Below are 22,825 nucleotides of genomic sequence, written 5' to 3'. Positions count from 1 at the left end.
TTGTTTGGCCAGATGAAGGGCAGAGTTATAGGTTTTGAGCATGAACTTATAGTGGATGAAGTCTTCTGCTAAGAGAGATTTTCTCCACTGCCGCTCTGCACACCTCGAGCAGCGCTGAAGAAAGCGTGTTTGCGTTGTGTGCCAGGGCTGCCGTTGTCTGTGTCGGGTCTTTCTGCGTATAGAAGGTGCTGCTTCATCTAGGGCATTCTTCAGTGTATTATTGAAGTGTGACAATGCTATGTCTGGACAGGAGAGGGTGGAGATGGGGGCTAAAGATGTGTGGAGATTGTCCCTAAGCTGTTGGGTATTAATGGTACGTGTATTCCGATAAGTGTGGTAAGTGGGGGTGTTCCGGGTGAGGAGACAATTCTTGACAGAGAAGGAAAGAAGGTTGTGGTCCGAGAGCGGGAGGGGTGAATTAGTAAAGTCGTGCAGCGAGCCGGGACGGGTGAAAACCAGGTCCAGAGTATTCCCGTCCTCATGTGTAGGAGAATTAGTAAACTGTGAGAGGCCGAATGAAGAAGTTAGAGAAAGAAGATGAGAGGCAGACTGGGAGAGCGGATCATTGATGGGGATGTTAAAGTCTCCCATGATGAGGGTGGGGATGTCACAGGATAGAAAGTGAGTAAGCCAGGTGGTGAAGTGGTCTAGAAACTGGCGGGAGGAGCCTGGAGGGCGATAAACGACCGCCACTCGTAAGGGGAAGGGCTTAAAGAGTCTGACGGCGTGGACTTCAAAGGAAGGAAATGTAAGTGAGGGAACCGGGGGGATGACCTGGAAAGCACATTGTGATGAAAGGAGCAAACCAACACCTCCACCCTGTCTGTTCTCAGGTCTGGGGGTATGTGAAAATTTTAGCCCACCAAACGAGAGAGCGGCAGCAGCGGTGGTGTCTGAATGCTGGATCCAGGTTTCTGTAATAGCCAGAAGGTTAAGGGAATTAGAGAGAAAAAGATCGTGTATGTAAGTCAGTTTGTTACACACAGACCGTGCATTCCAGAGAGCACATTGGAAAGTGAGAGGAGAAGGCATGCACTGAATGTTAATAAGATTAGCAGGGTTTCTATATGCAGATGGAGGAGAGTAACGTATGCTGGTGGAGGGAGGCCCAGGGTTGGGGGAGATGTCACCTGCAACTATTAAAAGGAGAAAAAACAGAAAAAGCAGGTGGTGGGATGATTTCTATGAACGTTTTGAGTGCTGCATGGTGGTTTTGGATGGTTTGGTGTGGGTAAGAAATGTCAATAGAGCCTCAGAGTTATACATGGGAGAGGGGAAAAGGGAGGGGTGGATATGCAGAGAGTGCACAGAATGTGTAAAAGGGCAGGCGAGTTGTTAGAAAGCAGTGGTGAAGACAAAAAAGCAGCAGGTTGATATGATCAATGCAAATGTAGTACGACTGACCAAGAAGCATGCGTGCATGAAAAACTTATGCACCTTACCTGTCTCCTGCCCTGTCCAACTGCATTGTCTAACTGCAAAACACTTGATCCCGTTGCACTTAATATCTGTTGCACGCGTGAGCCCGCACGCGTGCTATCCCAACCAGAGCTAAATATATATGAAATGAAATGTCTGCTAGCTTCAGCCACCAAAAGGCCACAATCAGTAATTAACCAATTAGCACAAGGCCAGAGCAGGCATTACTATGCAGGGTAAATAACTAACGCTGGACAAGGCCATCAAACAGAGAAAGGGAAAAAAACCTTTCTACACTTCAAAGCAGAAACCAAATAGTTTAAAAAAAAATAAAAATAAAATAAAGACCCACCACAGGAGTGATGGAATGAAATACCATAAAAATATCAGGCAATATATGATGCAGTTCACACTTGTCAGACAGCATACATGGATGATGGAATGAAATACATGGATGATGGAATGAAATACCATAAAAATATCTGGCAATATATGATGCAGTTCACACTTGTCAGACAGCATACATGGATGATGGAATGAAATACATGGATGATGGAATGAAATACCTGTGTGAAGAAGAGAAGAGAGGAACATCAGCTTCAATGCATTGTCTAACTGCAAAACACTTGATCCCGTTGCACTTAATATCTGTTGCACGCGTGAGCCCGCACTAAAATCACCTTAAAATCAAATCAATCAATCACCTTAAAATCAAATCAAGCACCTTAAATCAAATGGTACCAATTATAGTTATGCTTTATTAGTTTTCATAACCATTCTTGGGTTCTACATTTAAAATATAGGACATCAGGGATGATTATCACTATTTATTTTCCTGTATTGTGTAAGTGATCTGCAAAATATGATTGATTCTCTATCTAACTTTGAAATTGCACTCCCTGTTAAGTCACATCCCTAAACTACACCACTTTTTTTTTATTTTGATGACTTTTTTTTGTAAAACATACAATTCTAGAGGAATTGGTCATCAGTGTTTGATACCTAACCCATCGGATGGGAAGGAAGGAGGTGTATTAGTGGTCCTGTTACCTTAACCCCTTCACCCCCAAGGGTGGTTTGCACGTTCATGACCGGGCCAATTTTTACAATTCTGACCACTGTCCCTTTATGAGGTCATAACTCTGGAACGCTTCCATGGATCCCGGTGATTCTGACATTGTTTTCTCGTGACATATCGTACTTCATGATAGTGGTAAAATTTAATTCAAATAACTTGCGTTTATTTGTGAAAAAAACGGAAATTTGGCAAAAATTTTGAAAATTTCGCAATTTTCCAACTTTGAATTTTTATGCCCTTAAATCACAGAGATACGGCACACAAAAAAACTTGATAACTAACATTTCCCACATGTTTACTTTACATCAGCACAATTTTGGAACCAAAATTTTTTTTTGTTAGGAAGTTATAAGGGTTAAAAATTGACCAGCGATTTCTCATTTTTGCAACACCATTTTATTTTTACGGACCACATCACATTTGAAGCCACTTTGAGGGGTCTATATGATAGAAAATACCCAAAAGTGACACCATTCTAAAAACTGCACCCCTCAAGGTGCTCAAAACCACATTCAAGAAGTTTATTAACCCTTTAGGTGCGTCACAGGAATTTTTTTGAATATTTAAAAAAAAAAATGAACATTAACTTTTTTTCCCAAAAAAAATACTTCAGGTTCAATTTTTTTTTATTTTACCAAGGGTAACAGGAGAAATTGGACTGCAAAAGTTATTGTGCAATTTGTCCGGAGTACGCTGATACCTGATATGTGGGGGGGAACGACTGTTTCGGCGCATGGCAGAGCTCAGAATGGAAGGAGCGCCGTTTGACTTTTTCAATGCAAAATTGGCTGGAATTCAGATCGGACGCCATGTCACGTTTGGAGAGTCCCTGATGTACATAAACAGTGGAAACCCCCTACAAGTGACCCCATTTTGCAAACTAGACCCCCCAAGGAACTTATCTAGATATGTGGTGAGAACTTTGAACCCACAAGGGCTTCACAGAAGTTTATAACGTACAGCGGTACAATTAAAAAAATCATATTTTTTCCACAAAAATGATCTTTTCACCCCAATTTTTATTTTCCCAAGGGTAACAGGACCCTAAAAGTTATTGTGCAATTTGTCCTGAGTACGCTGATACCCCACATGTGGGGGTAAACCACTATTTGGGCACATGGCAGAGCTCGGAAGGGAAGCAGCGCCATTTGACGTTTTTGGCTGGAATTGAGATCGGACACCATGTCGCGATTGGAAAACCCCTGATGTACCAAAACAGTGGAAACCCCCCACAAATGACACCATTTTGTAAACTAGACCCCCCAAGGAACTTATGTAGATGTGTGGTGAGCACTTTGAACCCCCCAGTGCTTCACAGAAGTTTATAACGCCCTGGCGTGAAAATAAAAAATTCGTATTTTTTCCACAAACATGATCAATTAGTCCCCAATTTTTTTTATTTTCCCAAGGGTAACAGGAGAAATTGAACACCAAAAGTTGTTGTCCAATTTGTCCTGAGTACTCTAACGCCCCATATGTGGGAGAAAACTACTGTATGGACACACGTCGGGGCTCGGAAGGGAAGTAGTGACGTTTTGGAATGCAGACTTTGAGGGAATGTTCTGCGGGTGTCATGTTGCCTTTGGAGAGCCGCTAATGTACCTAAACAGTAGAAACCCCCCACAAATGACCCCATTTTGGAAACTAGACCCCCTAAGGAACTTATCTAGATGTGAGGTGAGCACTTTGAACCCCCAAGGGCTTCACAGAAGTTTATAATGCCCGGGCATGAAAATAAAAAAATTGTATTTTTTCCACAAACATGATCAATTAGTCCCCAATTTTTTTATTTTCCCAAGGAAGGGTAACAGGAGAAATTGAACCCCAAAAGTTGTTGTCCAATTTCTCATGAGTACGCTGACACCCCATATGTGGGAGAAAACTACTGTATGGACACACGTCGGGGCTCGGAAGGGAAGTAGTGACGTTTTGGAATGAAGACTTTGATGGAATGGTCTGCGGGTGTCATGTGCGTTTGGAGAGCCCCTAATGTACCTAAACTATTGAAACTCCCCACAAGTGACCCCATTTTGGACACTAGACCCCCCATGGAACTTATCTAGATGTGTGGTGAGCACTTTGAACCCCCAAGTGCTTCACAGAAGTTTATAACGCTCGGACGTGAAAATAAAAAAATCATTTTTTTTTCCACAAAAATGATATTTTTGCCCCCAATTTTTTATCTTCCTAAGGGTAACAGGAGAAATTGGACCCCAAAAGTTGTTTTGCAATTTGTCCTGAGTAGGCGGATACCCTACATGTGGGGGTAAAACACTGTTTGGGCGCATGGCAGAGCTTGGAAGGGAAGGAGCACCATTTGACTTTTTCAATTCAGAATTGGCTGGAATTGAGATCAGACGCCATGTTGCATTTGGAGAGCACCTGATGTGCCCAAACAGTGGAAACCCCCCAATTCTAACTCCAACCCTAACGCCAACACACCCCTAACCCTAGCCCTAACCCTAAAATGGAAATAAATTTTTTTTTTTATTAATTTTATTATTTTTCCCTAACTAAGGGGGTGATAACGAGGGGTTTGATTTACTATTTAGGGCGGTTTTTATGTTTGGCGGCTGTCGCACGCTAAAAGACGCTTTTTATTGTAAAAATAGTTTTTGCATCACCACATATTGAGAGCTATAATTTTTCCATATTTTGACCCACCGAGTCATGTGAGGTCTTATTTTTTGCGGGACGAGTTGACGTTTTTATTGGTACCATTTTCGGGCATGTGACATTTTTTGATCGCTTTTTATTCCGATTTTTGGGACGCAGAATGAACAAAAACCAGCGTTTCATGAATTTCTTTTGGGGGGGTGCGTTTACACCGTTCCGCGTGCGGTAAAATTGATAAGGCGGTTTTATTCTTCGGGGCAGTACGGTTACAGTGATACCTCATTTAGGTCATTTTTTTATGTTTTGGTGGTTTTATGCAATGAAAACTATTTTATATAAAAACTAATTATTTTTGCATCGCTTTATTCTGCGAGCTATAACTTTTTTATTTTTTCGCTGATGATGCTGTATGGCGGCTCGTTTTTTGCGGGACAAGATGACGCTTTCAGTGGTACAATGCATATTTATATGCGTCTTTTTGATCGCGCGTTATTACACTTTTTGTTTGGTGGTATGATAATAAATCATTATTTTTTGCTTCGTTTATTTTTATTTTTTAAGGGGTTCGCTAAAGGAGTTAACTAATGGGACAGTTTTATAGGACGGGTCGTTACGGAGGCGGCGATACCTAATATGTGTACTTTTATTGTTTTTTTTTTTTTATTTCCAAAAAATGGATTTATTGGGGGAATTTTTTTTTTTTTCTAATTTATTTGGCGATTTTTTAAAAATTATTTTAACACTTTTTTTTATTTTTTTTTAACTTTACTACATAGTCCCAGGTGGGACTTCACTGTCCTGTGACAGATCGCTGATCTGTCACATCACAGCTCACTGTGACAGATCAGCGATCTGTCACAGGCATTACTGCAGACTTCCTCATGCCTGCGCTTTGCAGGCACTGAGGAAGCCAGCTCCCTGCAGGCCCCCGAAGGCCCCCGTCGCCATCTTGGATTCGGGGGCCTGTAGGGAAAGAGACCCCCGCAGCAGCGCTGCACATTGCGCTGCTGTGGGGGGCTCAGGGAAGCACGGAGGGAGCCCCCTCCCTGCCGATGCTTCCCTTTAACCCCCAGTACACCGCGATCATGTTTGATCGCGGTGTGCAAGGGGATAACGTGTCGGGGGTGGTCCGTGACCGCCCCTGACACATTGTGCCGGGTGTCAGCTGTGATAATCAGCTGACACCCGGCCGCGATCAGCGGCGCTCACCACGTGGGCGCCGCTGATCGCGCTAGACGTACTATCCCGTCCATAGTACGTCTGATGTCAGAAAGGGGTTAAGGGCCTTTTACACATAGCAATATCGCTTGCGATATCGCTAAAGCGTCACCAATTTTGTGACGCAAAAGTGATATCGCTAGCGATCTCGCTACATGTGACACTTACCTCCGACCGGCTCACCTCGCTGGCTATCGCTGATAGCGCGAGATCGTCCTGGTCCATTTCTTGTCGTCGTCTTCCTGCTGGCGCCGATGAGCGACTCATGGACCAGGGAGGAAGTCGTCAGCAGAGCTGCCGTCTGACAGGTAAGAGCGACCGCCGACCGCTGCTATGTCGCTGGTGAGATCTGCCTGTTTGGCAGCTCTCTAGCGACCATTTAGCGATGCACCAGCGATCCTGACTGGGTCGTATCGCTGGCGGGATCGCTGGTGCATCGCTAAGTGTAACTGGACCTTTAGTCTCTGACCCATTCCTTTGCTTTGGGGTGGGGGGTAAGCCATTGGCTTCATTTGCGGTGGGGGGGGTGAGCCATTGGCTTCATTTGCATACGGCACTAAAATACTTTGTCCCGGCCCTGGGCTGTAATAAGTGTAGGAGGAGAACCTTCTGGCTTGTGGTTGTCCTAATGAAGAAGTCAGTTGGACTTTGAAAAGAGAAGCAATTAAACTGCATTTCTGATTCTAAATCCCTTTCATCTATTAGGACACCAGCAACGCAGAATACCCGCTTCTCCACACCAACTCATTTCCTCCTAGGAGAACCTGTAATACTGATATATTAGTAAGTGCCACACGATTATCTCCACAACACATCTGATAAAATAAAGTGGCCAACTCCTTTAACGCAATTATATAAAAAATAAAACCACACTGATTGACGGATATGACATAATACAAAAATTGTTTTTAACAAGAAATATCATACCTAAAATTGATCACCACATTGCCAATAATATGAATAGCCAGGCAACTCTTAGTACCAATCAAACCTACAATGAACAATGAGTTCAAAATGCCCAAAAAGAATATTTAATTTCACTCTAACATTATCACACAAAAATGTGCAAAGAGATGAGTATTTTATTAATATAAAAATTTCATATAAAATCAAATAAATACAAAAAAATGAGTAAATATATGGTGGTAGACTCAACGGCAGAACTACCGAGTGTCAGGAACACCGCACTGCACCTGCTCACTGAGCCAGTACGCGTGTCCTGAGTACAAAACTGTGCACAAAGATACCTGTGGAATGGGGCAGCAGTGGTGACGATGCATGCTCCAGGCTCACAGGACCTGAAGCATGTGACTGCTGAGAGCGTGGTCTAAACTCCAGAGAGCTAGGAGCTGAGGAAAACACCTAGAAAGGTAACTACAGGACAATGTTACCAAGGGGCATAGACAGAGACAGAAACCAGATCAAGCCAGGGTCAAAGCACAAGATAGCACGACAGTACCAAAGGGTTAGGCAGAATGGATAGTCAGGACGTAGCAATAGATCAGAAAACCAGAACGGGCAATAGACAGTACAATAGGGGCAAACTGTAACGGAGTAACGATAGCCAAACCAGGAGGTCAGAACCGGAAAAGATAATAATACCAAAACGAGAGACGGAGTACAGAGTGAGGGGCCAGACCGGGTCATACACGGGAAGCAAACAAGAAATGCAGTGCACATGCACACCAGGGGGGGTCAGACACACAATCAGAACAACAGTATAGCTGACAGAGAACCCTGGTAAAGAGTGAGTATAAATCCCCCTCCCAGATCCAGAAAGAGGCCACGTACACTTAACCCTGTGAGTGGAAGGCAAGAACACTGTCCAAACCATGACAGTACCCCCCTCTTAACGGGGGGGGCCACTGGACCCCCAGGCTGGTCTGGGTATTTGGCGTGGAAAGCCCGCACCAGACGATCGGCATGCACCGAAGTGGCCGGAACCCATGACCGATCCTCCAGAGAGTACTCCTTCCAGTGTATCAGATACTGGAGTCTCCGGCGCACCCACTGGGAGTCAACAATGCGCCCTATTTCATACTCCAGCTGCACCTCTACCAGCACTGGCGGAGCATTGGATGAGGAATCCTCTCTCACAGTCCCCACAGGCTTTAACAGGGACCTGTGGAAGACGTCAGAAATTTTAAAGGAGGTGGGCAGCTGCAATCGGTAGGCTACTGGGTTAACAACCTCCACAACTTTGTATGGGCCAATAAACTTGGGGCCCAGCTTTATAGATGGTATCTTAAGCTTGATATTGCGGGTGGATAGCCACACCTTCTCCCCTACTGCAAATGCTGGACCTGGCCTCCTCCTCCTGTCAGCAAACCGCTTATAGTTTTCCTGGGCCTTGGAAATATTCCTCTGAACCTCCCTCCAAAAAATTCTAAGACATTGTGTCGTATCCTCAGCACCAGGACAACCTGAATCCATGCGTGAAAACTCTCCAAAATGTGGGTTAAACCCATAGTTGATCTGAAAGGGAGATTTCCCAGGGGATTGGCTCACACGACCGTTGAACGCAAACTCTGCCATGGGCAATTCCTCACACCAGTCCTCCTGCCTGGAAGAGGCCAAGCATCTCAGAATCTGCTCCAATGATTGGTTCGTGCGCTCAGTCTGTCCATTAGACTCTGGGTGATAGGCAGAGGAGAATGACAATGAAATCCCCAGCTTTTGCAAAAAGCCCTCCAGAACCTGGCCACAAACTGTACCCCTCTGTCTGACACCACATTCATAGGCACTCCATGCAACCGAATTATATGCTGAATAAATAAACGGGCCAGGGTTTCAGCAGATGGTAACGCGGGGAGAGGCACAAAGTGGGCTTGCTTTGAAAACTTATCCACCACCACCCATATCACCGAGTTGCCCCGGAAGGAGGAAGATTTGCGATAAAATCCATGGACAAATGTGTCCATGGTCTATCCGGAATTGGCAAAGGCACCAACTCCCCGGCCGGACCTGAGAACTTTTAGAACGAGCGCACACCCCACATGCAGTCACAAACTTTTTAATATCTGTTACCATAGAGGGCCACCAGAAACCCCTCGCAATTGCCCCCCGGGTAGCTGCAATCCCAGGATGAGCATTCAACATAGAATCGTGAAATTCCTGCTTAAGTCCGAGTCGAAAACTTTCCGATACAAACAATTTACCAGGGAGTTTACCACCCGGAGCCTGAGCCTGGGCTTCCAAAATCCCTCTCTGTAACTCAGATGAGATTTCGGCCACCACTACTCCTGGCTGAAGAATGGAGGAGGGAGGTTCTGGAGGGGACACCGAATCAAAGCTTCGGGATAAGGCATCAGCCTTGATGTTTTTAGATCCCGGGCGGAATGTGATGGTAAACTGAAATCAAGAAAAAAAAAAAAAAAGCACCCACCGAGCCTGTCTGGGGGTCAATCTCTTGGCAGACTCGATATAAGCCAAATTTTTGTGATCAGTGATGACTGTAATGGGATGAACGTCCCCCTCCAGGAAATGCCTCCATTCTTCAAAAGCCAACTTTACCGCCAATAACTCTCTATTGCTGACATTGTAATTTCTCTCTGCAGAGGAAAATTTTTTAGAGAAGGCGCAAGGTCTCAGATTAGTAAGGGTAGGAGGGTCCTGAGACAATACTGCCCCCACCCCTACTTCCGAAGCGTCAACCTCCACAACAAAAGGTCTTGACGGGTTGGGTTGTACCAATACAGGGGTTGAAGAAAACCATTTTTTTAATGTCATGAAAGAATTTTTTGCAGCTACAGACCAATTTTTTACATCAGCTCCCTTGTGAGTGGGGTCCGTTAGAGGCTTTACCACCTGCGAGAAGCACTTAATAAATTTCCTATTGAAGTTGGCAAAGCCCAAAAATCGCTGCAACCCTTTCAAGTCATGAGACTGCACCCAATCCGTAACAGCCTGGACCTTCTTGGGATCCATGCGGAACCCCTCCCCTGACACAATCAAACCCAGAAAGGATAATTCTTGCATGAAAAATGAACAATTTTTCCAACTTGGCATACAAATGATTCTCCCTCAGTCTCATGAGAACCATCCGCAAATGGTGCAAGTGAGATTTACTGTCCACCGAGTACACCAAAATGTCATGCAAATAGATAACCACAAAACAACCAATCAAATCAGAGAAAATTAAATTAATAAAATTCTGAAAAACAGCTGGAGCGTTGGTGAGACCAAAGGGCATAACCAAGTTTTCGAACAGCCCTTGTCGTCAGGAATGCTGTTTTCCATTCGTCCCCTTCCCGGACTCTTATAAGGTTATATGCCCCATGTAAATCCAGTTTAGAAAACCACTTGGCCCCGGTGAGTTGGTTACATAGATCAGGAATTAGGGGGAGAGGGTATGTATTTTTCACAGTAATTTTGTTTAATTCCCGAAAGTCGAGGCACGGCCGCAAACCACCATCTTTTCTCTTAACAAAAAAGAAGCCCGCCGCCACAGGTGAAACAGGCCTAATATGCCCTTTGCGGAGACTCTCGGTAATGTACTCCTTCATGGCTAGACGTTCGGGCCTGGACAAATTGAACAGGCGAGCCTTGGTAACTTGGCTCCAGGGACTAGATTAATGGCACAATCAAAGGGTCTATGTGGTGGTAGCGCCTCAGCCTCACTTTCGGAAAATACGTCTTCAAAATCTTTCAGGTACTCCGGAATACCTTCCAGACCGACAGACGACACTGACACAGATTTTACTGGGGTGACAAGAGTTGTCAAGTTACAACATAGACCGTTAGCCATACAACCCCACTGAATGACCTCCCCCGTGACCCAGTCAATAGTAGGATTGTGGCGTTGAAGCCAAGGCATACCCAGTACCAGTCCAGCCGGCAGATTATTTAGAACAAAACACCTTAATTTTTCCACGTGAGTGGGACCCACTTTCAGAGAAAAGGTATCAGTCATGAAACAAATTCCCCTCCCGGGTGATAGGAGAAGAATCAATTGCCACAATTTTAACAGGATCTTTTAACCTGACTGTCCCTATCTTATGAAAAGTCACAACTTTGGCATCGATCAGATTAATAGAAGAACCACAGTCAACAAAGGCGGTAGTCACAACCGGAGCACCTGCAAGTTCTAGTTCCACCGGAAGCAGAATTTTAGTAAGCAAGGAAAAAGGTACCTGGGAGTCTGGGCAACCTCCTTGATTGTTACCCAGACTCAGTCGTTTTCCTGACGGCTTCATTGAAGAAGGGCAAGAAGGACAGTTCCTTCTCCAATGTCCAGAGGATCCACAGTAAAAGCACAGTTGGTTGTTTCTACGGCGTATCCTCTCTTTTTCCCTCAAGGACGAGGCACCAACCTCCATGGACTCGGGACTATATGCAGAGTCTCAGGCTGGAGAATAAAGGGGTCTCCTGCAGCATGACCCCTCTGGCCCGCAGCCTATGGTCCATGCGGACAGCCTGGATCATAGCGTCCTCCAAAGAATCCGGTGGAGGATGAAGGGCCAGGGCATCTTTCAAACGTTCGGACAGGCCTCTACAGAACAAACCCCGGAGGGCAGCATCATCCCAGGAGATCTCCGCTGCCCAGCGTCTGAACTCAGAGCAGAACCACTTGGCCGAGTGTTTCCCCTGGCACACACATCACCATATCCTCGGCTAGCCTCACACGATCGGGTTCTTCGTAGATGTCCCCGAGTGCCTCGAAGAATGCATTCACTGATATTCTCTCAGGGGAGGTAGGGGGAAGGGAAAAAGCCCAAGCCTGAGGGGAACCCCTTAACAAAGACATAATGACCCCAACCCTCTGACTCTCATCCCCAGAGGAGTGTGGCATTAGCGAGAAGATTTTGCACCCCTCCTTAAAAACCTTAAATGTTTTTTTATCCCCAGAGAAAAAGTTAGGCAATTTAACAGGTGATTCAGGGGAAGTTATGGAAACATCTGTGGTACCCTCACCCCGGGCCCCAGAAGGAAAAGAACCCTGCATGGCATCAGCAACCTCCCTCTGAACCTGTTGCTGCAACTGAGCCAGGGTTCGCTGCCCCACAGACAGGTTTTGCATCATTTGAGTGAGGCTATTCACTTGCTCAGAGAGAGCATGCAGCGGATCCATGATTCAAAAAAAAAGTGCAAACCTCGTTTAAATGTTTGGGTCACCTATAATGTCAGGAACACCGCACTGCACCTGTTCACTGAGCCAGTACGCGTGTCCTGAGTACAAAACTGTGCACAAAGATACCTGTGGAATGGGGCAGCAGTGGTGACGATGCATGGTCCAGGCTCACAGGACCTGAAGCATGTGACTGCTGAGGGCGTGGTCTAAACTCCAGAGAGCTAGGAGCTGAGGAAAACACCTAGAAAGGTAACTACAGGACAATGTTACCAAGGGGCATAGACAGAGACAGAAACCAGATCAAGCCAGGGTCAAAGCACAAGATAGCACGACAGTACTGTGAGAATCATGTGGGAATAGTGGATGAGGGCAGGTATATTTCGCCCAGATTCCTTTCCTATGTGGCCTAGTCTGGTCAGTATCGCACCTGCTTGCTAATGAATAATGGGAGGTGGATATAAAAGGATGCCAGGTGGTTGTGTGAGTGTCTCAGCCTGGGAACACAGAGAGCCTGTCTGTGTGAGAGACACACGTGAGTGGAAGCAGTGCCCACTGCAACTGTGGTTTGGCTGGAAGGGAGAAGCCCGCCAGTTGGTAGTTAGGTTGTCCATTGTTTAGTTAGTGCCGGACAGGCAAGGATTTGTTTTATGTTTTATTTCCTTTTTGCATTGCTTTCACCGTTAATAAACCTGACTCGGTCAGTTACACCCGAATCCCAGCTCTGTGCCTGAGTTTCATGCTGAACGCACGTGACCTTTGACCCCAGCAAAGGCGATCCCGGAGTGTTTTATCACATTGTGGTGGAGAACGCGGGCATCACGTTGCAAGCATGAGCATGGAGGATGTGGTGAAAGTGCTGGTACAGTCCACCGCTGTCCAGCAAGAAGCTAATCGGGTGATGATGGCCCAGCTGAAGGAGTTGGTGGACATGACAGCTACCGATCGTTCGCTTCTCCAGCAGGTGGCGCAGCGCATGGCAAGCCTACATGAGGTTAACCTGGAAGCCGAGTCAAAAGTGATTCACGTGAGTCGGTACTGGCAGAAGATGACGACCGAAGATGACGTCGAGGCATACCTGACCACGTTTGAACGGACGGCAGTGCGAGAAAAATGGCGGAAGGCACGACGGGCCGGCCTGATTGCCCCGTTTCTTTCCGGTGAGGCCCAAAAGGCTTATTATGACTTAGAGCCTGAAGCCGCGCAGGACTTTGACAAACTGAAAGCCGAGATCTTGGCCCGGCTGGAGTGACGACCGCTGTCCGTGCACAGAGAGTGCATCAATGGACTTATCAGCCGGATAAACCACCGCGGTCACAGATGTTCGACCTGATCCACGTGACGAAGAAGTGGCTACAACCCGAGGTGTTGACAGCGCCAGAGATAATCCAGAGAGTCGTCATGGACAAGTACTTGAGAGCTCTACCGCCAGCCCTGAGGAAGTGGGTAAGCCATGGAAATCCTACGACGGCAGATCAACTGGTGGATCTGGTTGAACGTTACTCCGTGGCGGAAGGACTCCGAGACGACGCTACCCCACCTCGTTCTTCGTCATCTCCACGTGGAACCGGTAAGACTGTTCCAGGCAGTAGGGGAGATGGAAAAATCCCTAAGACAGTGGGGGAGGAAAACGGGACTGCCCACACTGCGAGGCCGAGAGTAACGAACTATGGTCTAAGCAAGGGGCCCGTTAGGTGTTTCCGCTGCCAAGAGATGGGACATATTGCTGCGAACTGTCCGGTCACTACTGAACCCATGCAGTGCGACGTCACAGACTCTAAAAACCGCATGTCTATGGTTGCACGGGTAGTGAGTGTGAATGCCGGTCAAAAGGATGTGGGAAAAACACTTGTGTGATTTAACTGTTGATGGCAAAAATGTGGTGGCATTGTTAGACTCGGGAAGTGTGGTGACTCTGGTGAAGGCCAGTCTGGTGTCAGCCCCGACTGGACCATCAGACAAATTTTCTGTAACGTGTGTGCATGGAGACACCTGTTCGTACCTCACCACGGTCATATGCATTACTACTTCCTATGGGTCTGTGCAACATAAAGTGGGACTTGTCCCGGCGTTATTGCATGATGTTATCCTGGGCCGGGATTTTCCCCACTTCTGGCAATTGTGGGAGAATCAGTTGATGCCCTCGGGTAATAGTGTACATGATTCTTCTCCCAGGGCGCATGGGGGTCTCGAACCCCTGGAAGATGTCTCCCCGGAAGACTCGGGGGAAGAGTCTGCGGGAAATGACCTGCAGTTCCCGTTTTCAGTCATGGCGGGTGATACGGAGGAGACCGGGGAAGAGGAGGAGGCCGACAGCTGTCCACCTCCCCGTTTGCCGGATTTAGAAGTTCAGAAAGATGACTTCCAAAGCGAGCAAATAAAGGATCCTACCCTTTCTCAGGCTAGGACAAATGTAAAAGTGATAAATGGGGTACCCGTAGAACCTGGCTCTAGGCTGGCATATCCTTACATGGTTCTGGAGAATGATTTACTCTATCAGATAGAGAAAAAGGGGGAAGATACGGTGCAACTATTAGTCGTGCCAAAACCCTACCGGCGGCAGGAGCTGGACCTGGCCCACGGACATGTGATGGGAGGTCACCTGGGAGTCCAGAAAACCACCGAAAGGATATTACACTGTTTTGTTTGGCCAGGCATGCATCACGATATTCGTGTATATTGTGAGTCTTGTCCTGACTGCCAAGCCTCTGCACCTAAGCCCCGGTTCTGTAGCCCTTTGGTACCCCTACCTATTATTGAAGTCCCGTTTGAGAGGATTGGGATGGATTTAGTTGGGCCCCTTCCACGGTCTGCACGTGGACACCAACATATCCTGGTCATCTTGGATTATGCCACTCGTTACCCGGAGGCCATCTCTTTGCGTAACACGGCCACCAAGATGATTGCCAAGGAACTGGTGCATGTGTTTAGTCGGGTCGGTATACCAAAACAGATACTCACCGACCAGGGGACCCCCTTTATGTCCAGGGTAATGAAGGAGCTCTGCCGATTGCTACAAATCGAACCGTTACGCACATCCGTGTATCACCCTCAAACAGACGGGTTGGTCGAACGGTTCAATAAAACTCTGAAGCAGATGCTGAGAAAGGTGATAGACAAGGATGGGAAGAACTGGGACTATTTACTTCCGTATTTGCTTTTTGCCATCAGGGAAGTACCCCAGTCTTCCACGGGATTCTCGCCTTTCGAGTTATTGTACGCCCGACGTCCTCGCGGACTGTTAGACGTTGCAAGACAAACCTGGGAGGGTCAGGTCACACCGTTTAAAACAGTGATAGATCATGTCACACAAATGCAGGACCGTATTGCGGCTGTTATGCCTATCGTCAAAGAACACATGATACAGGCTCAAGGAGCCCAAAAAAGAATGTATGATAGGGGCGCCAAGATCCGTACGTTTGCACCCGGAGATAGGGTGTTGATCCTGGTCCCCACGGTGGACAGTAAGTTCCTGGCAAAGTGGCAGGGCCCCTTTGAGATTAAGGAAAGAGTTGGTGAAGTAAACTACAAAGTATACCAGGCAGGTAAACGGAAACCTGAACAGATTTATCATGTAAATCTGATAAAACCCTGGAAAGATCGGTCTGCCTTGTCAGCGGAGCTGGCCCGTCCCGTCTGCTCACATACCGTACCGGAGGTACGGGTTGCAGAGACTCTCTCGGAGCGGCAAAAGACTGAGGTCAGGCAGTTTCTACTTCACAACCAAAAGTTTTTCTCAGAAAAATCCGGGCAGACTACGCTAATGAAACATGACATTGTAACGGAACCTGGTGTCACAGTTCACGTAAAGCCCTACCGAATCCCGGAAGCGCGCCGTGAAGCCGTTTCCCGAGAAGTGAAGGCAATGTTAGAGTTAGGTGTCATTGAGGAATCGCACAGTGCTTGGTCCAGCCCGATTGTGCTAATTCCTAAACCGGACGGCACCATCCGGTTCTGCAATGTCTTCAGGAAACTGAATGCGGTCTCAAAATTTGATGCCTACCCTATGCCCCGGGTCGACGAGTTAATAGATCGGTTAGGAAAAGCCCGGTATATTACGACCCTAGACCTAACAAAGGGGTATTGGCAGATCCCTCTGGCGGAGGCTGCCAGAGAAAAGACGGCATTTGCTACCCCAGAAGGTCTATTTCAGTATGTGTATATGCCGTTTGGACTGCACGGAGCACCGGCGACCTTCCAGAGACTGATGGATCGAGTCCTGAGGCCACATAGGCGGTACGCTTCGGCCTATTTGGACGACATTGTCATTTACAGCTTGGACTGGGAGACTCATCTCCAGAAAGTACAAGCTGTGATTGACGACCTGTGGGAGGCAGGTCTAACCGCGAACCCCAAGAAATGTCACATCAGGCTAGAAGAAACCCGGTATTTGGGGTATGTAATTGGGAGGGGTGTTGTTAAACCCCAGGTTGACAAGATTCAGGCAGTTCAGGACTGGCCGCAACCTGTCAACAAGAAGCAGGTACAAGCCTTCCTGGGGATCGCCGGCTATTATCGCTGGTTCATACCCAATTTTGCAGCCATCGCTACCCCCCTGACGGATCTTACAAAAGGGAAAGACTCCGTCATGATTAAATGGAGTTTAGCGGCTGAAGAAGCCTTCCATAGCCTAAAACGGGCACTTTGCTCTCAGCCCGTACTGGTGACTCCAGACTTCTGCAGCGAGTTTGTGGTACAAACAGATGCCTCTGATACTGGTATCGGGGCCGTACTCTCACAAGTGAGGGACGGAGTGGAACACCCAGTCCTCTATCTCAGCAGGAAGCTGAATAAACACGAGCAAAGGTATGCAGTCGTAGAAAAAGAGTGCCTCGCCATTAAGTGGGCTCTAGAGGCCCTCAAATATTACCTGGTGGGCCGAAAGTTCAGGCTGATCACTGACCATGCCCCTCTCAAGTGGATGCACTTGAACAAGGAACGGAATAGCCGGGTGACCCGGTGGTTCCTTGCCCTGCAGGCCTACACTTTTACGGTGGAGCACCGCCCAGGGGTACAGATGGGAAATGCAGGTGCCCTGTCCCGAGTGCACTGTTTGGCGGGTGTCATTGCTCGACCGCAGTGGTCTGAGCAGAGGGGGGGGATATGTGAGAATCATGTGGGAATAGTGGATGAGGGCAGGTATATTTCACCCAGATTCCTTTCCTATGTGGCCTAGTCTGGTCAGTATTGCACCTGCTTGCTAATGAATAATGGGAGGTGGATATAAAAGGATGCCAGGTGGTTGTGTGAGTGTCTCAGCCTGGGAACACAGAGAGCCTGTCTGTGTGAGAGACACACGTGAGTGGAAGCAGTGCCCACTGCAACTGTGGTTTGGCTGGACGGGAGAAGCCCGCCAGTTGGTAGTTAGGTTGTCCATTGTTTAGTTAGTGCCGGACAGGCAAGGATTTGTTTTATGTTTTATTTCCTTTTTGCATTGCTTTCACCGTTAATAAACCTGACTCGGTCAGTTACACCCGAATCCCAGCTCTGCGCCTGAGTTTCATGCTGAACGCACGTGACCTTTGACCCCAGCAAAGGCGATCCCGGAGTGTTTTATCACAGTACCAAAGGGTTAGGCAGAATGGATAGTCAGGACGTAGCAATAGATCAGAAAACAAGAACGGGCAATAGACGGTACAATAGGGGCAAACTGTAATGGAGTAACGATAGCCAAGCCAGGAGGTCAGAACCGGAAAAGACAATAATACCAAAACGAGAGACGGAGTACAGAGTGAGGGGACAGCCCGGGTCATACACGGGAAGCAAACAAGCAATGCAGTGCACACACACACCATGGGGGTTAGACTCACAATCAGAACAACCGCATAGCTGACAGAGAACCCTGGTAAAGAGTGAGTATAAATACCCCTCCCAGATCCAGAAAGAGGTCACGTACACTTAGCCCTGTGAGTGCAGGGCAAGAACACTGTCCAAACCATGACACCGAGCACATAATAAATAGCATTTAACACCATATGGCAGACATAAATCTAATATATAAAGCTCAAAGTGTGTTTGTATGTATGTATGTATGTATGTATGTATGTATGTATGTATGTGTGTGTGTGTGAATGTCTGGGATAGGCATCCGCACCGTCGCAGCTACAGCCACAAAATTTGGCACAGTCACACGTCTGGACCCCGGGAGCGTCCTAAGCTATGTTGTGAGGTGAAATTTTAACCCCGCGCGTTCCAATTCACCAAACAATTTTGCCCCTGTCTACATAATGGGGAAAAAGTGTGTGCGCGTCAAGCCCCTTCCCCTCATTATGATGTCATAATGCCCCTATCTACATAATGGGGAAACTGTGTGCGCGTATCAAGCCCCGCCCCTCATTATGATGTCACAATGGTTGACTATGGGATGGAGGATGTGTGATGGGTATATGGGCACTGGACTGTGAGATGGAGGATATGTATGACGGGTATATGGGCATGGGCCTATGGGATGGTGGATATGTATGACGGGTATATGGGCATGGGACTATGGGATGGACAATATGTATGATGGGTATATGGGCACGGGCCTATGGGATTGTGGATATGTATGATGGGTATATGGGCACGGGACTATGGGATGGAGGATAATTATAATTTGTTATAACCACAGTTAGCTACTATGCCCGAGCAGCACCGGGCTCTTCAGCTAGTCTAATATATAAAGCTCAGTGTGTATGTGTGTGTATGTATGTATGTATGTATGTATGTATGTATTGTGGCAGGGCTAAGGGTCGTGTAATCGATGGGAGATATGTGCCTCATAAATGGCTTGTCTCTATAATGTAAGGCATAAGTAAAGCGTACCAGATATTATTATTGTTGTTGTTTGAAGGACCTGTGGTGAGGTCACAGTCAGGTGACCAGTCAGCTGCTGAGTTCGTGGGTGTGGCTACAGCCTTATAATGTGGCCTGCTCCTGAACCAGGGAGTTGTGTGTGGGGAGGACTAAGCCTCCCATGTGTGCTGAGACTCCTGCTCTGAGTCTACAACTACGGATATTTTGTGTTATTTTGCCTGAGCTAAAGGCTACTTTTTGGTGTTACGTTGCCTTGTGCGTTTATGACGTGAATAAACCGCAAGCACTGTTGAAGAACCTGTCTCATATTTGCCTCCCGCTGCACCTAAGCGAGCCACATCCCCACAATTGGTGGAGAATGCGGGCAGTGGTCCCAGCAGAGACTTGAGACAGTTGCTGCATGTCCTGGGTGAAGTTTGCAGCGGGGCAACAAGCACTGCCTGGAATCATGGAGGACCTGCTGAAACACCTGGTCCAGTCCCAGGCTCTGCAGCAGGAAACCAACAAGCTGTTGTTACAGCAGATCCAGCAAAGCCAGCAAGAGCAGCGGCAGCAGTTCCAGCAGAGCCAGCAGGAACAACGGCAGCAGATGCAGCTTCTGGCAACCGCCATCCAGGAGGGCAGGACAAGCGCCCCAACCCCAGGTCGGGCTGATGCCACCGACGTCGAGAAGGCGGTAAGACGCACATTACAAAAAATGACCCCTGAGGATGATGTTGAGGCCTTCCTGACGGTGTTTGAAAGGGTGGCTGAGAGGGAAAAACTTCAGCCAGAGCGGTGGGCGGAGGTACTGGCCCCATACCTAACGGGAGAGCCTCAGAAGGCGTACTTTGACCTGACGGTACAAGATGCCAGAGAGTATCCCAAATTAAAAGCGGAAATTCTCGCCCGCTTGGGGGTAACAATGACTACCAGGGCACAGAGAGTTCATCGTTGGGCCTATCACCGGGACAAACCCCCGCGCTCCCAAATGTTTGACCTGTTGCACCTGGTCCAGAAATGGCTGCAGCCAGAGTCGGCTTCCCCGGCACAGATGGTAGAGCGAGTTGTGATGGATCGGTTTGTGAATTCTCTGCCGAGACCTCTACAGACTTGGGTTGCCCAGGGTGATCCCCAAAATGCGGATGAACTGGTTGGGCTGGTCGAGAGATATCAGGGGATGGAAGGCTCCTTGGGGAAGCAGCCCATTCCATATTGGGGGTCCCAGCAGGGGGCGGAGTCACAAAAAGGGGTGGTGCGTCCAAGGTCAAAAGGGGCGGGGGAGGCGGTGCCCAAGGTCCCCTCGGGTGTTATTTGCTGGAAGTGTCATGGGCCAGGACATATAGCAGCCCGTTGTCCCCAGACCACCGAGCAGATGGACTGCAGCATGGGACGCCGTAGTTCATACTACGCATATCCAGCCTGCAGTGTGAACTCGCTACCTAACAAGGGGCCACAAGCGTGTTCCGTGAAGGTGAACGGTCGAGCAGTAATGGCGCTTCTGGACTCCGGGAGCTTGGTGACCCTTGTGAGGGCCAGTTTTCCGCTAAACATAATCCCGGGTAAAAAGATTGGTGTTCGGTGCATACATGGCGATGCAAAGGACTACCCTATGGCTAGGGTGAATATTGAAACGGCGCATGGCACCGAGTCGCATGAAGTTGGCTTTGTTCGAGACCTGTTGCATCCTATAATTATTGGCCGGGATTTCTGTCTGTTTTGGGATCTGTGGGGGGTGGGTTCTGAGTGTGCTAGCCAGAGCAAGGAACCAATCCACCCCACTGAGGTGTCGCCACCACCAGACGCTGACGAGTTTCCTTTATGTGTCCTTGTTGGGGATGAAGAGGAAGGGTCCCCTGTACCTGACATCCCGGAGTTAGGGGTGGCCGGGGAGAATTTTGGGACTGCCCAACATAGGGACCCTACACTAAGGGAAGCCTTTAACAATGTCACCGTCATTAATGGGGTTGCACAAGAGCCGGGAGCAGACACAAGGTTTCCCCATTTTATGTTGAGTGGGGAATTGTTGTACCGGGTCACGAAAATAAGGGAGGAGGTGGCAGAGCAGTTAATCGTACCAGGCCCCTATAGACGAAAAGTGTTGGACATGGCCCATTCACACATCTTGGGGGGACACCTGGGGGTGGAAAAAACCCAGGAACGGATTGTACAGAGGTTCTATTGGCCTGGGTGTCACCGGGAAATAGTAAACTATTGCAGGTCCTGCCCGACGTGTCAGTTAACTGCCCCCACATCTCATTTTCGGAACCCTCTTGTGCCACTGCCCATTATTGAGGTGCCATTTGAGAGAATTGCCATGGACTTGGTCGGTCCCTTAGTTAAATCAGCTCGGGGCCATCAGTACATATTAGTCATTCTGGACTATGCCACACGCTATCCTGAGGCCATTCCCCTGAGAAACTCCTCCGCGAAGAGTATAGCCCGTGAGCTGGTCCATGTGTTTTCCCGGACGGGTTTGCCGAAGGAGATCCTGACCGACCAGGGGACACCTTTTATGAGCAAGGTGATGAGAGAATTGTGCAGAGTCTTGCAAATTTCCCAGTTGAGGACTTCAGTGTACCATCCGCAGTCAGATGGCCTTGTTGAGAGCTTTAACAAGACCCTGAAGAGCATGCTGAGAAAAGTCATAGAGGAAGATGGTAGAGACTGGGATTGTCTCTTACCATATTTACTATTTTCTATCCGTGAAGTTCCCCAGGCCTCCACGGGGTTCTCCCCCTTCGAGCTTCTGTACGGCTGGCATCCGCGAGGTCTCCTAGATATAGCCAAGGAAACCTGGGAAGCCGAAGTCACGCCCCACAGAAGTGTCATTGAGCATGTGGCACTGATGCAGCAGAGGGTTGCGAAGTTGATGCCCATTGTTAAAGAACATCTCCGCCAGGCACAAGAGGCTCAGGCCAGGGTCTACAACCGGTCAGCCAGAGTGAGGCAGTTCAATCCGAGAGACCGAGTTCTCGTGCTAATCCCGACGGTGGAAAGTAAGTTCTTGGCCAAGTGGCAAGGGCCATATGAGGTGGTGGAGAAGCTGGGAGACGTAAACTACAAGATCCATCAACCCGGAAGACGGAAGCCATACCATGTTTACCATGTTAACCTTATCAAGCCATGGCAAGATAGAGAGCCAGCGGTAACTCCGTGTTTGCTGGGCAACCTAGAAGGGGAGGTTGGAGCCGTTACCATAGCGGAGACTCTATCGAAGGCCCAGAAACAGCAGTGCCGGGAGTTACTCCAGAAAAACAGCGACCTGTTCTCGGAGTTGCCGGGGTGCACGAAGGTGGTGGAGCACTAAATTCTGACCGAGCCACATGTGCGGGTGAATGTGAAACCCTATCGTATTCCTGAGGCCCGGCGAGAGGTAATATCCAAGGAGGTGCAGCGTATGTTGAAGCTCGGGGTCATTGAGGAATCCAAGAGCGGCTGGTCGAGCCCAATTGTCCTGGTCCCAAAAACCTGATGGTGAATGGAGGTTCTGCAACGATTACCGAAAGTTGAATGAGGTCTCCAAGTTCGACGCTTATCCCATGCCACGCGTTGATGAGCTCATCGAGAGACTTGGACCGGCCAGGTACATAACCACTTTGGATCTGACAAAGGGATATTGGCAGATTCCCATGGCACAGGAAGCCAAAGAG

This window comes from Dendrobates tinctorius, unplaced genomic scaffold (genome assembly GCF_039654945.1).
Source record: "Dendrobates tinctorius isolate UK_male_01 unplaced genomic scaffold, ASM3965494v1 ptg000089l, whole genome shotgun sequence".
In the NCBI taxonomy this organism is placed as follows: domain Eukaryota; kingdom Metazoa; phylum Chordata; class Amphibia; order Anura; family Dendrobatidae; genus Dendrobates; species Dendrobates tinctorius.
This window is presented reverse-complemented; position numbering follows the sequence as displayed.